Here is an 8,306-nt window from a genome sequence, read left to right on the forward strand (position 1 = left end):
GACTCTGGAGTATTGTTCCAAGTCGTCAATACGCATCTCCAGACTGCTCACTTTCTCTCGAAGGTTTCTGTTTTCCGCAGCCAGCTCGTCAATCATCCTGAGGCACTTTTCAAGGGAAGCAGTTTGCTCTTTGACAGCTTTCGTGTTGTCTTCCAGTTTATCACTCAAAGCTTCATATGATGTATTAACATTTTTTTCAGCTTGTTTTTGATTTTCAAAAATTTCCGTCACCTTTTTCATTACATCTTCCAGTGTAAGTTTTCCTTCCGTCATTTCAGAGTCGAATCTCATGCTCTTACGCCTCGTCTCAGCACAAGCCTGACACCTCCACACCAAGCCATCGACCGATATACATTCGATGTCCGCTTTACTCATCCGGAGACAACTGCCGTGAAATTCCTTCTCACAATCACGACATTGTAGCTTTACTTGCTTTGAAGTTATTGACTTTAGACATACTTCACAGCTTGACATCTCTAATAGTCGAATATATCGAATTGCAGTGAAAATATTTATTTGCGAAAATAAAACTCCGGCAAAATGTTTACTTTTTATATCTGCACGCACTTATGGACGCGAAATTAATACTCGCGAGCGAGACCGGAGCGTTATCTACTAGATCCGTCTTATCTGAGTGCTGGCTCATCACTTAAATGCGTCCAGATAAAACACTGTACATAAAACATAAAACATTGTACATAGAAATTGTACATAAAACATTGTACATAAACATTGTACATTAAACATTGTACATTAAACATTGTACACAAAACATTGTACATAAACATTGTACATAAAACATTGTACATAAACATTGTACATTAAACATTGTACACAAAACATTGTACATAAACATTGTACATTAAACATTGTACACAAAACATTGTACATAAACATTGTACATAAAAATTGTACATAAAACATTGTACATAAACATTGTACATAAAACATTTACATAGAAATTGTACATAAAACATTGTACATAAACATTGTACAAAAAAAAAATTTTACATAGAAATTGTACATAAAACATTGTACATAAACATTGTACATTAAACATTGTACACAACACATTGTACATAAACATTGTACATAAAAATTGTACATAAAACATTGTACATAGAAATTGTACATAAAACATTGTACATAAAACATTGTAAATAAACATTGTACAAAAAACATTGTACATAAAACATTGTACATAAACATTGTACATAAAACATTGTACATAAACATTGTACATAAAACATTGTACATAGAAATTGTACATAAAACATTGTACATAAACATTGTACATTAAACATTGTACACAAAACATTGTACATAAACATTGTACATTAAACATTGTACACAAAACATTGCACATAAACATTGTACATAAAAATTGTACATAAAACATTGTACATAAACATTGTACATAAAACATTTACATAGAAATTGTACATAAAACATTGTACATAAACATTGTACATAAAACATTTTACATAGAAATTGTACATAAAACATTGTACATAAACATTGTACATTAAACATTGTACATTAAACATTGTACACAAAACATTGTACATAAACATTGTACATAAAACATTGTACATAAACATTGTACATAAAACATTGTACATAAACATTGTACATAAAACATTGTACATAGAAATTGTACATAAAACATTGTACATAAACATTGTACATTAAACATTGTACATAAAACATTGTACATAAACATTGTACATAAACATTTTACATAGAAATTGTACATAAAACATTGTACACATAAAACATTGTACATAAAAACATTGTACATAAAACATTATACATAAACATTGTACATAAAACATTGTACATAAACATTGTACATAAAACATTTTACATAGAAATTGTACATAAAACATTGTACATAAACATTGTACATTAAACATTGTACATAAAACATTGTACATAAACATTGTACATAAAACATTGTACATAAAACATTGTACATAAACATTGTACATAAAACATTGTACATAAACATTGTACATAAAACATTGTACATAAAACATTGTACATAAAACATTTTACATAGAAATTGTACATAAAACATTGTACATAAACATTGTACATTAAACATTGTACATAAAACATTGTACATTAAACATTGTACATAAAACATTGTACATAAACATTGTACATAAAACATTTTACATAGAAATTGTACATAAAACATTGTACATAAACATTGTACATAAACATTGTACATAAAACATTTGTACATAAACATTGTACATAAAACATTGTACATAAACATTGTACATTAAACATTGTACATAAACATTGTACATAAACATTGTACATAAACATTGTACATAAAACATTGTACATAAACATTGTACATAAAACATTGTACATAGAAAACATTGTACATAAAACATTGTACATAAAACATTGTACATAAAACATTGTACATAAAACATTGTACATAAAACATTGTACATAAAACATTGTACATAAAACATTGTACATAAACATTGTACATAAAACATTGTACATAGAAACTGTACATAAAACATTGTACATAAACATTGTACATTAAACATTGTACATAAAACATTGTACATAAACATTGTACATAAAACATTGTACATAAACATTGTACATAAACATTGTACATAAAACATTGTACATAAAACATTGTACATAAAACATTGTACATAAACATTGTACATAAACATTGTACATAAAACATTGTACATAAACATTGTACATAAAACATTGTACATAAACATTGTACATTAAACATTGTACATTAAACATTGTACATAAAACATTGTACATAAACATTGTACATAAACATTGTACATTAAACATTGTACATAAAACATTTTACATAGAAATTGTACATAAAACATTGTACATAAACATTGTACATTAAACATTGTACATAAAACATTGTACATAAACATTGTACATAAAACATTGTACATTAAACATTGTACATAAAACATTGTACATAAACATTGTACATAAAACATTGTACATAAAACATTGTACATAAACATTGTACATAAACATTGTACATAAAACATTGTACATAAAACATTGTACATAAACATTGTACATAAACATTGTACATAAAACATTGTACATAAAACATTGTACATAAACATTGTACATAAACATTGTACATAAACATTGTACATAAACATTGTACATAAAACATTGTACATAAAACATTGTACATTAAAACATTGTACATAAAACATTGTACATAAACATTGTACATAAAACATTGTACATAAACATTGTACATAAAACATTGTACATAAACATTGTACATTAAACATTGTACATAAAACATTGTACATAAACATTGTACATAAAACATTGTACATAAAACATTGTACATAAAACATTGTACATAAACATTGTACATAAAACATTGTACATAAACATTGTACATAAACATTGTACATAAAACATTGTACATAAACATTGTACATAAACATTGTACATAAAACATTGTACATAAAATATTGTACATAAAGGATTGTATATAAAACATTGTACATAAAACATTGTACATAAACATTGTACATAAAACATTGTACATAAACATTGTACATAAAACATTGTACATAAACATTGTACATAAAACATTGTACATAAACATTGTACATAAAACATTGTACATAAACATTGTACATAAAACATTGTACATAAACATTGTACATAAAACATTGTACATAAACATTGTACATAAACATTGTACATAAAACATTTTACATAAAATATTGTACATAAACATTGTACATAAAACATTGTACATAAAACATTGTACATAAAACATTGTACATAAACATTGTACATAAAACATTGTACATAAACATTGTACATAAAACATTTTACATAGAAATTGTACATAAAACATTGTACATAAACATTGTACATTAAACATTGTACATAAAACATTGTACATAAACATTTTACATAGAAATTGTACATAAAACATTGTACATAAACATTGTACATAAAACATTGTACATAGAAATTGTACATAAAACATTGTACATAAACATTGTACATAAAACATTTTACATAGAAATTGTACATAAAACATTGTACATAACATTGTACATTAAACATTGTACATAAACATTGTACATTAAACATTGTACATAAACATTGTACATAAACCATTGTACATAAACATTGTACATAAAACATTGTACATAAAATATTGTACATAAGGATTGTATATAAAACATTGTACATAAAACATTGTACATAAAACATTGTACATAAACATTGTACATAAAACATTGTACATAAACATTGTACATAAAACATTGTACATAAACATTGTACATAAAACATTGTACATAAACATTGTACATAAAACATTGTACATAAACATTGTACATAAAACATTGTACATAAACATTGTACATAGAACATACATACAATACATTTTTATATGAATTCGAATTACTAGTACACACTCGCGGCTTCGGTCGCAATTCTGTGCAACATTGTGATATAATGGGTCCTATGATATTTTAACAATGAAATTAATCGCGTATCAGGTAGCCTACCCATTTTTTAGTGTTCACGATTGCGAAGATCAGATATAATATTTACTCAAATTTAAGTGTAAATAAATGTTTCTGCTTTCTTGGTAAACCTCACGTGAAAAAGTTAGCAGCTGTTTATCGCCAGTAGAATTTGGATTATGTTTCGTAAATATTATAATCATATTTCCCGAATTCTGTAATATTCCGCAAAACTTATTTTGAATAATTTTGGGGAAAGAAATATTGTAAAAATTAAATTTAATGAGAATTTAGGAGCTTGTCCTTTTGATCTGTGCAATATAAAACTTGTTGGTGCAGTGAGCACATGTATATAAAATTTTATGTAAACATACTAAAAGAGTTTTGTGGTTGTTATAGATGCTTTCAGCAATTAAAAATTCTTGAGACAAGCTCTGAAATTCCGAAATAAATGGTGACGAAGGGGACTTATGTTATAGTAAGAGAGAATGTTCTGTTTCTATGTGGAATGCGGTGGAGGTGAGATGCGGGGCAACATTCACTAACACTGGTGACATCCCGCGGACGGCACGGCGGATCCAAAGGCGGCGGACTCAAGGGACGACTCACACAACCGACATGACGCACGCAAAGCGACTGAAGTAATGGTGAGAATAACTGAATGAAAATAACTGGTTAGTTCGGTTATTTTAATTTAACCGATTAGTCGGTTATTTTTGCTGCATCCAGTTAAATTAGTCTTAAGACTAGTTTTTCTACCGACTAATTTTTCTATAAGTTAACTGATTGTGCAGACTTAGTCTATACTTGAATTAGTCGGTGATTCTGATCGGTTATTTTAAATTAGTCTTTAGATTAATTTTTCTACCGAATAATTTTCTATAAGTTAATGACTGCAGACTCAGTGTATACTTGAACTAGTGGTTTGTTTTGATCAGTTATTTAAATTAGTCTTTAGATTAATACAAATATTAATAATTGTTTGAGAGAGTTGTAATCTGAGTTGCAGAGACTTGAAAGTTAAGGTTCAAGTAGTGTAAAGAGAAGTTTAAATTTTTATTTTTTTAATTGTGAGTGTACTTAGAAGTGAACATTTTTATTTTAGTTATTTCCAAGTGGTATTCGATTTTTATTACAACACAAAACAGCTGTAGTAATATATTCTATGTGGATGATTAAGTCTGTTTTGAAATGTAAAAAGTAATTGTTTATTAGATGCAACAAAACAAATTAGTTAAAATTTTTACATAATCATATATTTGGAGGGAATCTAATTTTGCTGCTTTGAGTTGTGTAGCCCATGGTAATGGTCGAGTATCACTCCCATTACGTTAGCAAGGATGACCTAGACGGAACTCACCCGTCGAGCTGGGCAGAACTGGCCCTGCAGATTCCTGTCGACGTCGCAGATTTTTATTCAGTTTGAACACTTTCCCAAACTCATCTACAGGTATGGTAGCTTTGTACCAATTGTATTAAATTGTAATTCTGGGGTAACTGGATTACCGGTGGAAGGAGTAAGCCCAGAAGAATGATAAGGACTGGACAGTACAAAGGAGGCTGCTGTCAGCGAGGCGCGCATCGCAGATGGCAGTGTTTGATAACGAAATTGAGAGGTGGGGTGAGGTAGACGTGCCGTTCCCGTCTCAGTTGATCTGTAGAAGCAGTAACGATTAAAGTCTTTGATAGTGCTTAGAGTTGTTCTTGCTAATTGTCATCGAACCTGCGGGTATTAACTGGAGTTCAGTCAATATTCATTCTTAGTTATTTTGAATAATTTTGGGGAAAGAAATATTGTAAAAATTAAATTTAATGAGAATTTAGGAGCTTGTCCTTTTGATCTGTGCAATATAAAACTTGTTGGTGCAGTGAGCACATGTATATAAAATTTTATGTAAACATACTAAAAGAGTTTTGTGGTTGTTATAGATGCTTTCAGCAATTAAAAATTCTTGAGACAAGCTCTGAAATTCCGAAATAAATGGTGACGAAGGGGACTTATGTTATAGTAAGAGAGAATGTTCTGTTTCTATGTGGAATGCGGTGGAGGTGAGATGCGGGGCAACATTCACTAACACTGGTGACATCCCGCGGACGGCACGGCGGATCCAAAGGCGGCGGACTCAAGGGACGACTCACACAACCGACATGACGCACGCAAAGCGACTGAAGTAATGGTGAGAATAACTGAATGAAAATAACTGGTTAGTTCGGTTATTTTAATTTAACCGATTAGTCGGTTATTTTTGCTGCATCCAGTTAAATTAGTCTTAAGACTAGTTTTTCTACCGACTAATTTTTCTATAAGTTAACTGATTGTGCAGACTTAGTCTATACTTGAATTAGTCGGTGATTCTGATCGGTTATTTTAAATTAGTCTTTAGATTAATTTTTCTACCGAATAATTTTCTATAAGTTAATGACTGTGCAGACTCAGTGTATACTTGAACTAGTGGTTTGTTTTGATCAGTTATTTAAATTAGTCTTTAGATTAATACAAATATTAATAATTGTTTGAGAGAGTTGTAATCTGAGTTGCAGAGACTTGAAAGTTAAGGTTCAAGTAGTGTAAAGAGAAGTTTAAATTTTTATTTTTTTAATTGTGAGTGTACTTAGAAGTGAACATTTTTATTTTAGTTATTTCCAAGTGGTATTCGATTTTTATTACAACACAAAACAGCTGTAGTAATATATTCTATGTGGATGATTAAGTCTGTTTTGAAATGTAAAAAGTAATTGTTTATTAGATGCAACAAAACAAATTAGTTAAAATTTTTACATAATCATATATTTGGAGGGAATCTAATTTTGCTGCTTTGAGTTGTGTAGCCCATGGTAATGGTCGAGTATCACTCCCATTACGTTAGCAAGGATGACCTAGACGGAACTCACCCGTCGAGCTGGGCAGAACTGGCCCTGCAGATTCCTGTCGACGTCGCAGATTTTTATTCAGTTTGAACACTTTCCCAAACTCATCTACAGGTATGGTAGCTTTGTACCAATTGTATTAAATTGTAATTCTGGGGTAACTGGATTACCGGTGGAAGGAGTAAGCCCAGAAGAATGATAAGGACTGGACAGTACAAAGGAGGCTGCTGTCAGCGAGGCGCGCATCGCAGATGGCAGTGTTTGATAACGAAATTGAGAGGTGGGGTGAGGTAGACGTGCCGTTCCCGTCTCAGTTGATCTGTAGAAGCAGTAACGATTAAAGTCTTTGATAGTGCTTAGAGTTGTTCTTGCTAATTGTCATCGAACCTGCGGGTATTAACTGGAGTTCAGTCAATATTCATTCTTAGTTATTTTGAATAATTTTGGGGAAAGAAATATTGTAAAAATTAAATTTAATGAGAATTTAGTAGCTTGTCCTTTTGATCTGTGCAATATAAAACTTGTTGGTGCAGTGAGCACATGTATATAAAATTTTACGTAAACGTACTAAAAGAGTTTTGTGGTTGTTACAGATGCTTTCAGCAATTAAAAATTCTTGAGACAAGCTCTGAAATTCCGAAATAAATGGTGACGAAGGGGACTTATGTTATAGTAAGAGAGAATGTTCTGTTTCTATGTGGAATGCGGTGGAGGTGAGATGCGGAGCAACATTCACTAACACTGGTGACATCCCGCGGACGGCACGGCGGATCCAAAGGCGGCGGACTCAAGGGACGACTCACACAACCGACATGACGCACGCAAAGCGACTGAAGTAATGGTGAGAATAACTGAATGAAAATAACTGGTTAGTTCGGTTATTTTAATTTAACCGATTAGTCGGTTATTTTT

The sequence above is a fragment of the Homalodisca vitripennis genome, chromosome X (genome assembly GCF_021130785.1).
Source record: "Homalodisca vitripennis isolate AUS2020 chromosome X, UT_GWSS_2.1, whole genome shotgun sequence".
Lineage (NCBI taxonomy): Eukaryota > Metazoa > Arthropoda > Insecta > Hemiptera > Cicadellidae > Homalodisca > Homalodisca vitripennis.